Here is a 16,934-nt window from a genome sequence, read left to right on the forward strand (position 1 = left end):
AATATCTCTTTAAGGACCTACACTAATAGGATCGCGCTATTATTAAGCTTAAGCACTCTTTATACTAAGGCCCTAAGAAACCTTTTACCGCCTTCTTTATATAATTTAAAGAAAAACTTATGCTTACTAATAGTCTTAATTGGCCTAAGGAAGTTAAGCTTAAATACCTCCGATCGGTATTTAACGCTTATATAGTTAATAAGATTATTAGCCTTAGGGTCTCTTATTACGACTATTATTTGGCGGTAGATTATTACCGATAAATTGCTATCGATATTAAGACTAGCTTAACTATTAATTACTATATGGGTTCGACCTATTTCCGACCGATATATACCTAGGATTCTAAGGGCGATATATAAATATCGGATATTAATAAGCTAGATTTAAAAGGTAATTAGCATATGCCTAGGGCGATATAGGTCTCTAAAGAATAGTATAAAGATTATAAAAAAAAAGGTCTTTATCTTTAGTATAGCTCTCTTAATTATTAGACGTTTATATACTACTTATTGCCGGCAATCCGACCTAATATAGCTAAAGTGGCCTCGCTTAACTTATAAATCGTAAAGGTTAAAAGTAGTAATAAAGATTAGGAAAAAGAATAGCCTTTAAACCTAATCTTATTAAAGGGCTTAAAATGCGCATATAGACCCTAGCCTAATTATAGAAGGAATTAAAAGAGATCGTAGAATAAATAGATAGATACCCCTTTTTAATACCGATCTTATATAAATCCTATACCTTTATTAATACTTTAATCGACTCGGGATATAACTACTATAGCGCTATAAGCGAAAAGATAGTATAATAGTTAGGCCTCTAACCTATCCGCCTATTATAACGCAGGGAAATCAGAATAGTAGTAGATATTTAGAGCTATTTAGGAGAATATAAGGTAATATAATCCTCTATTACCTATATCGTCTATATAGCGATCGATATCGATAGATAGCTATCTATAGTTATACTTTATATTATCTTAGGCCTTACCTGCGATATTATCCTTAGGATGCCTTAGATAGAGCACTATAATATTATACTATAGGCGAAGCGATACTAATTAAAGATCAGATCGGTAGGTAGCCTTATCGTTAAAGAATTAACGAAAAGGCAATAGGGTCTAACTATAATAAATATCCTTAGCTTAGTCTTCTATAATATATTAAAGCGGGCGAAATACTCTAGGGATCGATCGATTTCCTTTATTATGATAAACTTATAGGAGATAATATATATCTTCTATATTATACTGCCACCTTATTAAAATTCTGCCTTACGATCGCAAGAGCCGTAGGTACTCCTAATAGAATTATAGAAATTCGCCGACCTCTTTAATAAGGAGAAAGCTTCTAATCTCCCTCTATATTAAAGTATATTAGACTACTATATCCGGCTTAAAAAGACTATAGATAGGAGCCAGCCAGATTTACCTTAGGGCCTATTATATAATATACTATAAGACTAATTACTTAAAGTTCGAAGATAAGTAATTAACCTAATAGATAAAAGATAGATCTACGCGAGCTCTTTATCGGCAATAGTATTAGTCCTATTAGCTAGAAAAGGGAATAGTAGGTAGCGTTTTTATATTAACTACCGGGCCCTCAATAAGGTTATAATCTAAAACCGATACCCCCTCCCTTTAATTAAAAAGACCTTACGATCTTTATCCTAAGCGAAATAGTTTACTAAAGTTAATATATGCGCAGCATTCCATAAAATATATATTGCAGAGGGCGATAAATACTTAACCGTATTCTATATACGATTCGGACTATTTAAATAGCTTATTATGCTATTTAGCCTGACCGGGGCCCCTATAACCTTCTAAAGATATATTAATAGGGCTTTAGGGAATATACTAGGAGACTTTATAACTACCTACCTTAATAATATCTTAATCTATACCGGGGGAATAAAGGCAGACTATATAGGGCGTATTAAGGAAGTCCTTCGATAACTATAAAAGGCCGGCTTAAATTTAGATCTTAATAAGTATAACTTCGCAGTAAAGGAGGTCTAGTACCTAGGATATATTATAATAGCCGGAAAGGAAATCTATTTAGACCCTAAAAAGATTAAGGCTATTTAGAACTAGGAAGCACCTATGAAATTAAAAGGCATTTGTAATTTCCTTAGTTTTGCTAACTTCTACCGCAATTTTATCCTAGACTTCTCCTGCCTTATCGACCCTTTAGTTAAGTTAATAAAAAAAAGGGTCCTATTCTAATAGCTAGATAAAAAAGAAGTAGTATTCTAAGCGCTTAAGTAGTATTTTATATCGTCTCCGGTTTTTACCTAATAAGACCCTAATAAGGAGATAGTCCTTAAGGCAGATAGTTCCAGTATAACCCTCGGCGGCTATCTATCGTAAATCGGGGAGGATAGTATACTCTACCCTATTATATATTATTTTACTCGCTTATTAGATACGGAATAGAATTATACTATATTATTATTAAATTACTCTAGGGGGCTATTCTAAGCTAGAAATGCCTATCTAGTACTCCGGCAGATAATCCGGAAGGGAAAAACCCGAGGTCCGGGGGGAAAACCCTTCCTACTAGTGCAATTACAACGACTAGTAAGTCGGGCCCCTAGGGGGGCCGACAGGTTACCAGCATATGGGAAAGGTAGGTGCGCTATCGCTTAGGATCATACCTAGCGGCAGTACTAGGAAAAGTATAAAAGCGATCCGAGAAAAGTGGGTCCGGAAAAAGGTAGGTCTAATATCTATAGAGGAGAAGTGGTCCTAAGTCGGTGCTCTATAAATCGAAAGTAAGGTAGAGGTTATATAAGCGGGGTAGCGCTAGCTACGCAGCACGTGCGCCGGTTATACGGTACGCACGCCGGCTGCGCGGTATGCGTGTCGCGCGGGGGCGTTAGAGTAAAGGTAGGGGAGTTTTCTATTATTAGGGCTATATTAATAGCGAATCGGCTGCAGGGGGGGTACTTAATAGAAGGCAAGCGGTATTAGGTTGGGGGTTAGGGTGAGCTAAATATAAAGGGAGGGTATAAGGGCTTCTAATCGGGCGAAGATATAAAGGTATAGATACCCCCCGACTTTTTAATCTTTTTTTCTTCTTTTCTATATAGCTATTATTTTTTTTCCATATATAATCCCTTTAAGCCCCGATCTCTAGTACTGTGGGGATAATACTAACCCATACAGTAGGGCGGTAGCAATAGCAACAGCAGCAGCACTAGCGGCAGCACTAGCGGTAACGGCAGCAATAGCATTAATAGCAGCAATAGCAGCAGCAGTAATAGCTATAGTAACAATAATAATAGCAATAGTAGTAGTATGCCGAAAAAGTCGGTATCTTTAGATAAAGGGATAGGTACTGCCTGCTCTTGCCGTGCTAGCATTATTAACCTATTTTTGCTAGCCTGGCGAGCTATAAGGCTGGCCCTATAACCCTTACCTAATATAAGCCGAAGACCCTAAATATTAATACTACTCTTAATAAGGTAAGACTTAATCAGCTGACCTTTAATCCGACCGATATTCAAATAATAATAATACGGTATAGTACTATATAAGGCCTAAGGCGGCGTATTTTGCGTATACTATAGTAGGGAAGACCTACCGACCCTTTAAATAGACTCCTAAGAACTAAAAGTCTATTTATACCCTCCTAAGTGCCTAAGAGGTATTAGCTATAGGGGGGGAGGTATATATAAGGTATGGGGACTATATAGAATAGGTACTAATATAGATAGGTCGATAACTATTACACCCTCTAGTTAAGGGCGCGGTAGGTATCAACTGCCTATAGTAGGGGGAAGGTAGCGGTAGTAGCGGTAGTAGTAGGGGGAAGTATTACTTTTAGGGTGACCTAGGAGGCGCTAGACCTTAAGGAGCATAAGGTAGAAGTATTAAAGGGCATCTAGGCTATATTAAAGCTACTTATCTTTTAGGGGCAGAAGAGGGCGGTAAAGGGGGAGGGGAGAGGGGGGAGAGGGAGGGGGGGCTATTATAGGGGCCGGCGGGGGAGGGGGAGGGGGGGGGGGAAGGGGGCTCTAATATTGATATTATAGCTTTAGAGTAGCTAAGAATTAATCGTATTTATTTGCCTACTATATCTCCTCTCTCCCGTATTAGGGTATTATTGCTAGATATTAGGGGCGATATCGGGCGATTAGGATCGACTTAAGGCTTTTATAGGGGCAGATTATTAGAGCGATTAGGTAAATTAGAACTAATTAAAGCAATCGAGGCTAAAGATTTAGTATATAAGTCGGTAGGCGAGGCTAGGCTTATTAAGGGCGATAGAAATCCCTTAGCGGTCTTAAAAGAGGCTTAGGCTGGTCTTATATAGCTATTAGCGCTATTATCTATATTTTAAGCAAAAGAGGATTAAATAGTAATAGTCTTCAGGGGCCTCCTTATATTAGTAGAAGGGCGAGGGTATAATAGGGACTTAGCGCTAATAGAGGAAGGAGTTTAGTCCGATCTTTTTTATGCAAAGCTAGGTAAGTATAGCCGATTTATATTTAAAGAGGCTATTATAGAGCTTAATTATTATAATTATAGATTAGAAGTCTAGGGCCTTCTCTACTGCTATAGGCCTATATTGCTGCTATCTCGCTCTTACGGCGGCTTAGTATTTAGACTATTTAGTAAGCTATTCTTTTGCTAGGCATTCCTTAGCTATTAACTATTATAAGTCGAGTTCTAGGAATAGGGTATATACCTAAGGTCCTTTATAGTCGCTCTACTATTAGCATTAGAGTATTACTATTATTATAATAGAGGCGCGGTTAATTTACTTAGCTATCTTAGTCTTTACTATCTTTTCTAAAAATCGCTAGTAGATATAGTTTAAGTATAAATCGATAGGTGGTATAGCTACTTTAGTCTTGAAGATATCTATTAGTATAGCCTTAAAGGCCCTAATAATAGTTCGAAGGTAAGATAATTATTCTATAGTTAATAATTTTGCGATACCTTTCGCTACCCTACTAGAGGCGGTAGGGGTATATTATACTCTTACGCCGAAGGCGATAGTAGTGCGAATAACCTATATATAGATTAATCGGGCCTCCCGGTATTAATATCTCTATATAGAGGCCGCTATTACTATAAGGGCGAGTCGCTACTACTTAAGCTTTTTGGCTATCTTTATATGGTATTTATGCTATTAAAGTTTATAGTGGATTTTAACCCTTAAGAAGTAGGCGTGCTACTTTAGCTATATTATTACGGTCTTAAATCGGACTGGCGTCTTATCTGCCTTATAGGTATATATAAAATAGATAAGCTTACTCTTCCCTAGGTTAAAATTAAGCCTGGCTTACTTAGACTATTTATTATAGATCGTCTATACTTTTTCGAATAGGGTCTAGGTCTCTCCTATACTCTTTTTATATACTATAATATTAATATTATTTATAAACCTTAGGGTAATAATAGAGGCTATTTCTTTAAGCCTCTTATAGAATAGTACGATATAAATTAAAAAAAGGATTAGGGAAAAAGGGGACCTTTATAAGACCTTAGCGGTAATAGATAGGTTATTAGTTAATTTGCCCTTAAAGTAGATTCGTACTATATAAGAGTCGGTAAAGCTATAGATTTATATCGCAATTTATAGTAGTAGTCCCTTTTCTAAAAATAGGTAGGTAAATCAAATATAATTTATTATATTAAAGGCTATAGATATATCGAGCTAAAAGAGTAAAGCGATCCTACTATAGTATTATACTATACGAACTATTTCTACGAGAGTACTAAGGGCTATATCTATAAAACGATTAGCTTTATTTCCTATCTAAAGGTCTAAGAGTAGATTGCCCTCCTTAAAGGCAGTAGTAAGCCGGTATACTACTATAGCTTTTAGGACTTTACCGGTTAGGTTAAATAGGGATATTAGTCTCTAGCCTCTTACTTTAGAGTATTCTTTTAGTTTCTTTCTTAGCTTTTTTAGTATGATTATATAGGCCTCCTAGAATTAGGCCGGGTAGTACCCGGTATGGCAGGACTTATTAAAAAGGTAGGTAAAAGCTATAATTAGGGGGGGGCTATATGCCTTAAGGAATCCTATAGGTAGCCCGTTTAGTCTAGGGGCCTTTTAACTAGCTATATAGTAAAAGGCGGTATAGACCTCTTTATATATAAATCTCTTATACTATAGGAATTCTACGTTAGTAAATTAGAGGAAGGTTGTATTGCAATTCTCAAGGTCACTATAAAAGCAGAGCCTTACTAGCTAGCTAGATGGCACAAGACTGTCTGCGACCTGTGAACTAATCTTAGTATAAATACTAGATTTTTCACTAAGTCCTAAGACTATACAAGTGCTATAAAGCAGGGCAAGTGTAAAGGCAAGGCAAATATAAGATAACCAAAAACGCAGGGAAGGTGGAAGTTAAGAGGCATATAGTGCATTAACAGGTTCGATTGTGCTACCCTTCTACTATCTAGAAAGAAGGGGAAAAGCTATCCTATATATACACGAAGGAGGGGTGGGCCCAGGCATCCAAGGTAGCCAGTAAGAAAGCTCCCCGTAATGCTCGCTTTGCCACGTATATAATACGTCAGCAGCCCCACTATATCCAGCCTTTCCAACCACCCTAACCACCGCACTAGTAACTAGTCACCACACTAGTAACTAGCCACCACGCTAGTGACTACCCACCACACTAGTGGACTAGCCACCACACTAGTAGGCCGCCACCACACTAGTAGGCCCACCACGCTAATTTAGCAATGCCACACCTTTTTAGCAAGGCCTACCTTACTTGATATACAGTAAATAATCCACTGAAAATCCTTAAGGTAAAAGGCAAAGGCCTAAGGTAATACTACCATAAGTCCAAGAGGCGGTATAAGGACTAGAAGGTCAGTAAGCCAGTAGGGCATTAGGCCAGCAGCCTAGTAGGCTACTATAGGATTTTAACACCCCCTCTAATTAGCTACTATAGTAGCAAGCTAATCGTATAAAGGATAGGGAAAGAAAATACAGTAAAAAATGCTAAGGAAAAACATAAGAAAAACCTTAGTAAAAGTAAGTTAGTATAAGTTAGCAGGCCCTAAGACCTAGTAACTCGCGGAACCTAGTAAATTTAGGGCCCGGCAGTGGCTTCGTAAGACCGTCAGCAGGCATACTATTAGTAGGTAAATAGGTAATTTTAACCAAGCCCAGCTGGGCTTGCTCCCTAATATACCGGAATTTTAATAGCATATGCTTAGTGCGAGCGTGCTGATTAGGGTCGTTAGAATTCAAAATAGAGCCCTAGTTATCGCAATATAGCGGTATAGGGCGTAAAATATCAATTTCCAGCTCTTTACAAAGGTTAGAAAGCCACTGTACCTCACGGATAGTCTCAAGTAATGCATCAGATTCAGCTTCTAAAGTAGATAGCACTACTAAAGAGGCTCGCTTAGAACGCCAGCTAATAGGACCACTATTAATAGTAGTCAAGAAGCCTCCAGTGGATTTAGAGGTTTCTTTACAGCCAGCAAAGTCGCTATCAGAATAAGCGGTTATAATAGGCTATTGATTGCTTTTAGTAGTACTAAAGCAAATAGCTAGGTTCTCAGTGCCTTTAAGGTAGCTAAAGCTGCCTTTCGCAGCATTTAGATGTACATTAGTTGCCTTGGACATAAACCGGGAGAGGTATTAGGTAGGAAATGCTAGGTCGGGCCTAGTCATCATCATAAGCCACATTATAGTGCCAATAAGGCTCTAATAAAGGCTCTGATCAGTAGGGCTAAGGTCTTTTCCACTAGATTCATTTAGAATCCCTGGTTGAAGTGGAATTAGCTGAGGTTTAGTATCCTATAGACCGAATTTAGCTAGGACCTCTGCTATAAATTGGGCTTAGTGTAGCCACAATAGACCTTCCTTCCTATTTCGTATAATTTGTACGCCTAGAAAGAAGGAAGCCGGACCGCGGTCTTCAATAGCATAGACCTTATGAAATTTCCTTTTTAGCTGGTTAATATAAGTTATATTTGGACCAACTAATAGGCAATCGTCAACATAAATAACGATAAAGGTGCTGGTTTGCTTATTATAAAAGACGGCAGCATCAGAAGCTAAAGGTAAGAAGCCTTCACTAGAAATCAGGTCTTTTAGCCGGTATTGCCATTCGCGGGGTGCTTATTTTAGCCCGTATAGGGCCTTCTTTAGTAAAATAGCTTGCTTAATAGAGGGATCAAAACCGGCTTCTTTAAGCAGAGTTAGTAGCCGTTGACGCTGTATATTAGACCAAAGCTTGCTATTAGTTAGTAGACTTTCCGTAAATTCAAGAAATCCATCAGGGATATCCATATAAATAGTTTCAGAAAGTTCGCTATTTAGGAAGGCGCCTATAAAGTCGATCTGCTCTATTTCCCAGTTATTACTAGCAGCTAAAGCCAGTATAACCCTCCAGGTAGGTGGGATAGAGGTAGAGGCATAAGTATGCTGAAAATCCTTTCCTTCGACTTGCATAAAACCCTTAACCACTAATCTAGCCTTATATTTTATAGGCTGATTATTGGCATCCTTTTTAACCCGAAAAACAGGCCTATTGCGTATAATTTTCCTATCAACAGGAACGCTAGACTTAGGAATGAATTGGAAGACTTTAGTATCCAAAAGCTGCTCGAATTCCTTAAATAGTGCCTTTATCCAAAGGTCTTTTTCTTTTTCAGGGCATCGTAGCACATCCTTCCAGCTATTAGGCGTACCATCAGGGGCCTTTTTAGCTAGCTTACGCTTAGCTGCATAGCAGGAATCCCATATTAGGTGATATAAATCATAATTAGGGAATAAGTCGGTAGGGCTAGTAGGGTTAGCAGGGCTAGCAGGGCCAACAGGGCCAACAGGGCCAGCAGGGCCAACAGGGCCAGTAGGGCTAGTAAGGTCGGCAGGAGTAAGGCTAGTAAGGATATCTATAAGGTCATCCTTTGCAGTAGCCGGGGACTATAATATAGGACGGTTATCCAAGGTAGGACGGTTATCCAAGGTAGCATTAGTATTAATAACGCTAGTATTAGTAGGGTCCGGCATGCTGTTAAAATCCTATAGTAGCCTACTAGGCTGCTGGCCTTATGCCCTACTGGCCTACTAACCTTCTGGCCCTTATACCGCCTCTTGGACTTACGGTAGTCTTACCAACCTTAGGCCTTTGCCTTTTACCTTAGGATTTTCAGTAGATTATTTACTGTATATCAAGTAAGGTAGGCCTTATTAAAAAAGGTGTGGCATTGCTAAATTAGCGTGGTTGCCTACTAGCGTGGTGGCGGCCTACTAGCGTGGTGTGGCATTGCTAAATTAGCGTGGTGGCCTACTAGCGTGGTGGCTAGTCCACTAGTGTGGTGGTTAGTTACTAGTGCGGTGACTAATTACTAGTGCGGTGGTTAGGGTGGTTGGAAAGGTCGGATATAGCGGGGTTGCTGACGTATCATAGCGAGCATTACGGGGAGCTTTCTTACTGGCTACCTTGGATGCCTGGGCCCACCCCTCCTTCGTGTATATATAGGATAGCTTTTCCCCTTCTTTCTAGATAGTAGAAGGGTAGCACAATCGAGTCTGTTAATGCACTATATGCCTCTTAACTTCTTACCTTCCCTGCGTTTTCTGGTTATCTTATATTTGCCTTGCCTTTACACTTGCCTTGCTTTATAGCACTTGTATAGTCTTAGGACTTGGTGAAAAATCTAGTATTATACTAAGATTAGTTCACAGGTCGCAGACAGTCTTGTGCCATCTAGCTAGCTAGTAAGGCTCTGCTTTTATAGTGACCTTGAGAATTGCAATAGGTTATGAGCCCGGGTTTTTACTTCTTTGTTTTTACCCTACCTCTTTTGTGTTCACCCCTTAGTCTCTCTTGCTTATTAGTACTACTAATATAGCTATCCTTTGGTATCCTTGGCTTACCCTTATCACCTTTGGCTTACCCTTTGTTACCTACGGCATTACCCTGCGGCAATCAACGGCGTACCCCTACGGCAACTTACGGCGTAACCTTACGGCACTTTTAGCGTAACCTTACGTTATTTTCGGAGTAACCTACGGCACCTACGGATTTTATAGTGTGATATCTACCACACTATACCACTGTATAACACCTTTGCACCTAGTGCACAACACCTACTGCACTATACGGCACCTATTATACTCTTCCACTTATAGCACTTTTGGTACGGCACTTACGGCACCTTTTATATTACGGCACCTATAGCACCTACGTCACCTACGGCACCTACGGCACCTACGGCACCTACGGCACTTACGGCACCTTTATATTACGGCACCATATAAGCACCTTAAATACTAACGCTATATTCTGGACTTGCACAACGCCTACGGCATTTGTGCTTTTATACTGAGACCTACCGCTATATTCTGCGGTTACCTTTTATAGTAGGCTACTAGCCACTATATTTACTAGCTGTCCAGCTAGTTACTCGACTATTTTGCCAGCTATTTAGCTGGTTATTCATCTGTTCCTACAGCTATTGGCACCATTTTTAACGACTTTTAACCACTATAATGGCACAGTCTAGGCCTTCCACTTATAAGGCCACTTTGGATTCCAACTCTAAAGCTCATCTTACTGCACGACTACAGCTAGATATGGACTATATAAAGTCCCAGATGAATACCCTAACTACCCTTATACAAGGCTTAGTTAGTAGGCAAAATAGTAACGTTCCTACTATTACAATTAGCAAGGAACTAGTAGAGGCTACTAGCCCTACTATCTCCGGTCCTACTAATATGAACAGTAAAGACCCTGTAGAGGCTATTAGCCCTACTATCCAACCTTCTGCTATTACGACTAGCAAGGACCCTGTAGAGGCTACTAGCCCTACTATCCAACCTTCTGCTATTGCAACTGGTAAGGAACCTGTAGAGGCTACTAGCCCTACTACCAACTCTCCCGCTATTACGACTAGCGAAGAGCCCGCTATTACGACTAGCGAAAATCCCGTAGTGGCTACTAGCCCTACTCCTGCCCCTATAGCTGCTGATACAGAATATCAGAAGCTATTACAGTTAGCCGGCATTTAGCATGTACGGCTAGGGCATATAGGTATTCAGCTACTTAAAAAGACCTGTGCTAATACCCCTGGTCTTCCTAACCTTAATAAGGTTAAAGATGCTGATTTTCGCTGCCTAGCTTATATTCAAGCTAAGAAGGTTAGAAAACCTTCTAAAGATGCGATACCTAATCCAGCTAAATGCCTGGATATTATAGAAGGTGATACTTTTGCTATATCACCTATGCTATACAACAAACGACCTGTTGCCCTTATATTAGTGGATAGAAAATCCCGATTCCGTTGGCTTTACTTACTGCCTAATAGGGAAGGCACTGTTGTTTTTAAAGCATTACAGAGCTTTATATAGAGCCTACAGGTCAGATATGGTAAAACGCCTGTTGAATTCCACTATGATGGTGGAAATGAAATCAACAAAATGCTTAGTGATTGGCTTGTCGAACAGGGTATAACTTTTAATACATCTTGCCCCTATATTCACGAACAAAACGGCCTAGCTAAGCGGTCCATTAGGGTTATAGCTGATAGGCTACGTGCTACTATGGCCTGTTCAAGGCTACCATCTAACCTCTGGTCTGCTATAATTACTAGCGTTGTTATGCTAGTAAATATAACAGCTGTTACTAACAGACCTTCTAGCCCCTATCAGGAGCTACTAAAGGATTACGACCAGATAACACCGGAGCACTACCCTGACCTTATTAACCTTAGGGCTATTGGAGCAGCTATTGAAGTGCTTATACCACACGAAAAGCGTGTAAAAAGCCGCAAATTAGCGCCCCGTACCGAGCCTGGTAGGCTCCTTGCCACTCTAGGTAATAATACTTACCTAGTCTACCTTCTAAATAAGAAGGTTGTTACTAAAACAACCTTTATTACCTTTATCCATCAAAATGAAGGTATAGGCCCTATTTCTAGTGGCCTAGAAGGAGACTTTCACAAAGGGCAAAATACAGGTTCAGAGGGGGTATTTAGCAGTAAAGAACCTGCTATTTTACTGGATGACCTAGAAAGCATTCCTGACCCTACTAACTCTGCTAACCTTACTAGCATTACTAGCACTAATGCTATACCGGATGACCTAGAAAGCATGCCGGACCCTACTAATTTTACTAGCATTACTAATGCTACCCCGGATGATATTACTAATACTAATGCCACCGTGGATTACCTTCCTAAGTCAGAAGACTTTATAGGCGCCTTTCTAAATAGCGAACTTTCTGAGACTATTTATATGGATATTCCTGATGGATTCCTTGAATTTACGGAAAGTTTACTAACTGATAGCAAGCTTTGGTCTAATATACAGCGCCAACGGCTACTAACTTTGCTTAAAGAAGCTGTATTTAACCCTTCTATTAAGCAAGCTATCTTGCTAAAGAAGGCCCTATACGGGCTAAAACAAGCACCCCGCAAATGGCAACACCGGCTAAAAGACCTGATTTCTAGTGAAGGTTTTTTACCTTTAGCTTCTGATGCTGCCGTCTTTTATAATAAGCAAACCAGCACCTTTATCATCACCTATATTGACGATTGCCTATTAGTTGGTCCAAATATAACTTATATTAACCAGCTAAAAAGGAAATTCCATAAGGTCTATGCTATAGAAGACCGCGGTCCGGCTTCCTTCTTCCTAGGCGTACAGATTATACGAAATAGGAAGGAAGGTCTATTGTGGCTACACCAAGCCCAATTTATAGCAGAGGTCCTAGCTAAATTCGGTCTACAGGATACTAAACCTCAGCTAATTCCACTTCAACCAGGGATTCTAAATGAATCTAGTGGAAAAGACCTTAGCCCTACTGATCAGAGCCTTTATCAGAGCCTTACTAGCACTATAATGTGGCTTATGATGATGACTAGGCCCGACCTAGCATTTCCTACCCAATACCTCTCCCGGTTTATGTCCAAGGCAACTAATGTACATCTAAATGCTGCGAAAGGCAGCTTTAGCTACCTTAAAGGCACTGAGAACCTAGCTATTTGCTTTAGTACTACTAAAAGCAATCAACAGCCTATTATAACCGCTTATTCTGATAGCGACTTTGCTGGCTATAAAGAAACCTCTAAATCCACTGGAGGCTTCTTGACTACTATTAATAGTGGTCCTATTAGCTGGCGTTCTAAGCGAGCCTCTTTAGTAGTGCTATCTACTTTAGAAGCTGAATCTGATGCATTACTTGAGACTATCCGTGAGGTACAGTGGCTTTCTAACCTTTGTAAAGAGCTGGAAATTGATATTTTACGCCCTATACCGCTATATTGCGATAACCAGGGCTCCATTTCGAATTCTAACGACCCTAATCAGCACGCTCGCACTAAGCATACGCTATTAAAATTCCGGTATATTAGGGAGCAAGCCCAGCTGGGCTTGGTTAAAATTACCTATTTACCTACTAATAGTATGCCTGCTGACGGTCTTACGAAGCCACTACCGGGCCCTAAATTTACTAGGTTCCGCGAGTTACTAGGTCTTAGGGCCTGCTAACTTATACTAACATATTTACTAAGGTTTTTCCTATGTTTTTCCTTAGCACTTTTTACTGCATTTTCTTTCCCTATCTTTTACACGATTAGCTTGCTACTACAGTAGCTAATCAGAGGGGGTGTTAAAATCCTATAGTAGCCTACTAGGCTGCTGGCCTTATGCCCTACTGGCCTACTAACCTTCTGGCCCTTATACCGCCTCTTGGACTTACGGTAGTCTTACCAACCTTAGGCCTTTGCCTTTTACCTTAGGATTTTCAGTAGATTATTTACTGTATATCAAGTAAGGTAGGCCTTATTAAAAAAGGTGTGGCATTGCTAAATTAGCGTGGTTGCCTACTAGCGTGGTGGCGGCCTACTAGCGTGGTGTGGCATTGCTAAATTAGCGTGGTGGCCTACTAGCGTGGTGGCTAGTCCACTAGTGTGGTGGTTAGTTACTAGTGCGGTGACTAATTACTAGTGCGGTGGTTAGGGTGGTTGGAAAGGTCGGATATAGCGGGGTTGCTGACGTATCATAGCGAGCATTACGGGGAGCTTTCTTACTGGCTACCTTGGATGCCTGGGCCCACCCCTCCTTCGTGTATATATAGGATAGCTTTTCCCCTTCTTTCTAGATAGTAGAAGGGTAGCACAATCGAGTCTGTTAATGCACTATATGCCTCTTAACTTCTTACCTTCCCTGCGTTTTCTGGTTATCTTATATTTGCCTTGCCTTTACACTTGCCTTGCTTTATAGCACTTGTATAGTCTTAGGACTTGGTGAAAAATCTAGTATTATACTAAGATTAGTTCACAGGTCGCAGACAGTCTTGTGCCATCTAGCTAGCTAGTAAGGCTCTGCTTTTATAGTGACCTTGAGAATTGCAATACATGCTTTCCAGGTCATCCGGTATAGCATTAGTGTTAGTAATGCTAGTAAGGTTAGTAGAGTTAGTAGGGTCAGGAATGCTTTCTAGGTCATCCAGTAAAATAGCAGGTTCTCTGCTAAATACCCCCTCTGAACCTGTATTTTGCCCTCTGTGAAAGTCTCCTTCTAGGCCATTAGAAATAGGGCCTATACCTTCATTTTGATGAATAAAGGTAATAAAAGTTGTTTTAGTAACAACCTTCTTCTTTAGAAGGTAGACTAGGTAAGTATTATTACCTAGAGTGGCAAGGAGCCTACCAGGCTCGGTACGGGGCGCTAATTTGCGGCTTTTTACACGCTTTTCGTGTGGTATAAGCACTTCAATAGCTGCTCCAATAGCCCTAAGGTTAATAAGATCAGGGTAGTGCTCCGGCGTAATATGGTTATAATCCTTTAGTAGCTCCTGATAGGGGCTAGAAGGTCTGTTAGTAATAGCTGTTATATTTACTAGCATAACAACGCCGGTAATAACAGCAGACCAGAGGTTAGATGGTAGTCTTGACCAAGCCATAGTAGCACGTAGCCTATCAGCTATAACCCTAATAGACCGCTCAGCTAGACCGTTTTGTTTGTGAATATAAGGGCAAGAGGTATTAAAAGCTATACCCTGTTCGACAAGCCAATCACTAAGCATTTTATTGATTTCATTTCCACTATTATAGTGGAATTCAATAGGCGTTTTACCATATCTGACCTATAGGCTCTGTATAAAGCTCTGTAATGCTTTAAAAACAACAGTGCCTTCCCTATTAGGCAGTAAGTAAAGCCAACGGAATCGGGATTTTCTGTCCACTAATATAAGGGCAACAGATCGTTTATTGTATGGTGTGGGTGATATAGCAAAAGTATCACCTTCTATAATATCCAGGCATTTAGCTGGATTAGGTATCGCATCTTTAGAAGGTCTTCTAACCTTCTTAGCCTGTATACAGGCTAGATAGCGAAAATCAGCATCTTTAACCTTATTAAGGTTAGGTAGACCAGGGGTATTAGCACAGGTCTTTTTAAGCAGCTGAATACCTATATGCCCTAGCCGTACATGCCAAATGCCGGCTAATTGTAATAGCTTCTGATATTCTGTATCAGCAGCTATAGGGGCAGGAGTGGGGTTAGTAACCTCTACAGGGTCTTCGCTAGTCGTAATAGCGGAAGGTTGGGTAGTAGGGCTAGTAGCCTCTACAGGTTCCTTACTAGTCGCAGTAGTAGGAACGGGGGTAATAGTGGTTTCCTCAGGATCACTATAATCAGCAGGGTTAGTAGGGCTGGGGACCTCTACTACTATACTATTAGTATAGTGGCTGCAAGGTTGATGCAGTAGTGGTGTGTCTATTCCTTTCTGTGGAAGGAAAAAGCCGTATTTTTCGAAGTTAAAAATGCCGATGCATTTACGGCTTGCTGACCAAAGCTGATTTCTAATTAGTACCCCTTTAGCGGCATAGTGCTTTACACCGCTAATAATGTTAATATCCAAGGTAGGAATATATAGTGCATTCTTGAGCTCTATAATACCCCATTTAGTGGGATTAACGCCCTGTAGCACAGTAAATCGTGCTGTGCCCCAACCAGTAGGGGAAATAGGGCTACCACCAGTAGTAATTACTGGCTTATCATCCTTCTCAAAATGGTGAAAAGTGGTGAAATACTTCTTATCATTTACAATATGATAAGTAGAGCCTGTATCGTAAAGGAGGGCATCCTTAGGGGTCCTACCGCCTGATTTAGCACTATAGCTTATATCAGTGGATATAGTGGTAGAAGAAGAGGAATAGGATATATTAGTATCCTGGGTATTATAATTGCCTATAATAAAGGACTCGATATTTTGCTGTTTGCTGCTGTTATTAGAGTCCTGTTCCTTCTTCTTTTGCTGCTTCTTTTTCCTATTATTAGTAGAATTATTCTTGCTGTTATTAGTAGAAGCGGCATTAATAGTAGTAGGGCTAGTAGCCTCTACAGGGTCCTTGCTAGTCGTAATAGCAGAAGGTTGGATAGTAGGGCTAGTAGCCTCTACAGGGTCCTTACTATTCATATTAGTAGGACCGGAGATAGTAGGGCTAGTAGCCTCTACTAGTTCCTTGCTAATTGTAATAGTAGGAACGTTACTATTTTGCCTACTAACTAAGCCTTGTATAAGGGTAGTTAGGGTATTCATCTGGGACTTTATATAGTCCATATCTAGCTGTAGTCGTGCAGTAAGATCAGCTTTAGAGTTGGAATCCAAAGTGGCCTTATAAGTGAAAGGCCTAGACTGTGCCATTATAGTGGTTAAAAGTCGTTAAAAATGGTGCCAATAGCTGTAGGAACAGATGAATAACCAGCTAAATAGCTGGCAAAATAGTCGAGTAACTAGCTGGACAGCTAGTAAATATAGTGGCTAATAGCCTACTATAAAAGGTAACCGCAGAGTATAGCGGCAGGTCTCAATATAAAAGAGCACAGATGCCGTAGGCGTTGTGCAAGTCCGTATTATAGCGTTGGTATTCAAGGTGCTTATATGGTGCCGTAATATAAAGGTGCCGTAAGTGCCGTAGGTGCCGT

The sequence above is a fragment of the Ustilaginoidea virens genome, chromosome 2, assembly GCF_000687475.1.
Source record: "Ustilaginoidea virens chromosome 2, complete sequence".
NCBI lineage: Eukaryota > Fungi > Ascomycota > Sordariomycetes > Hypocreales > Clavicipitaceae > Ustilaginoidea > Ustilaginoidea virens.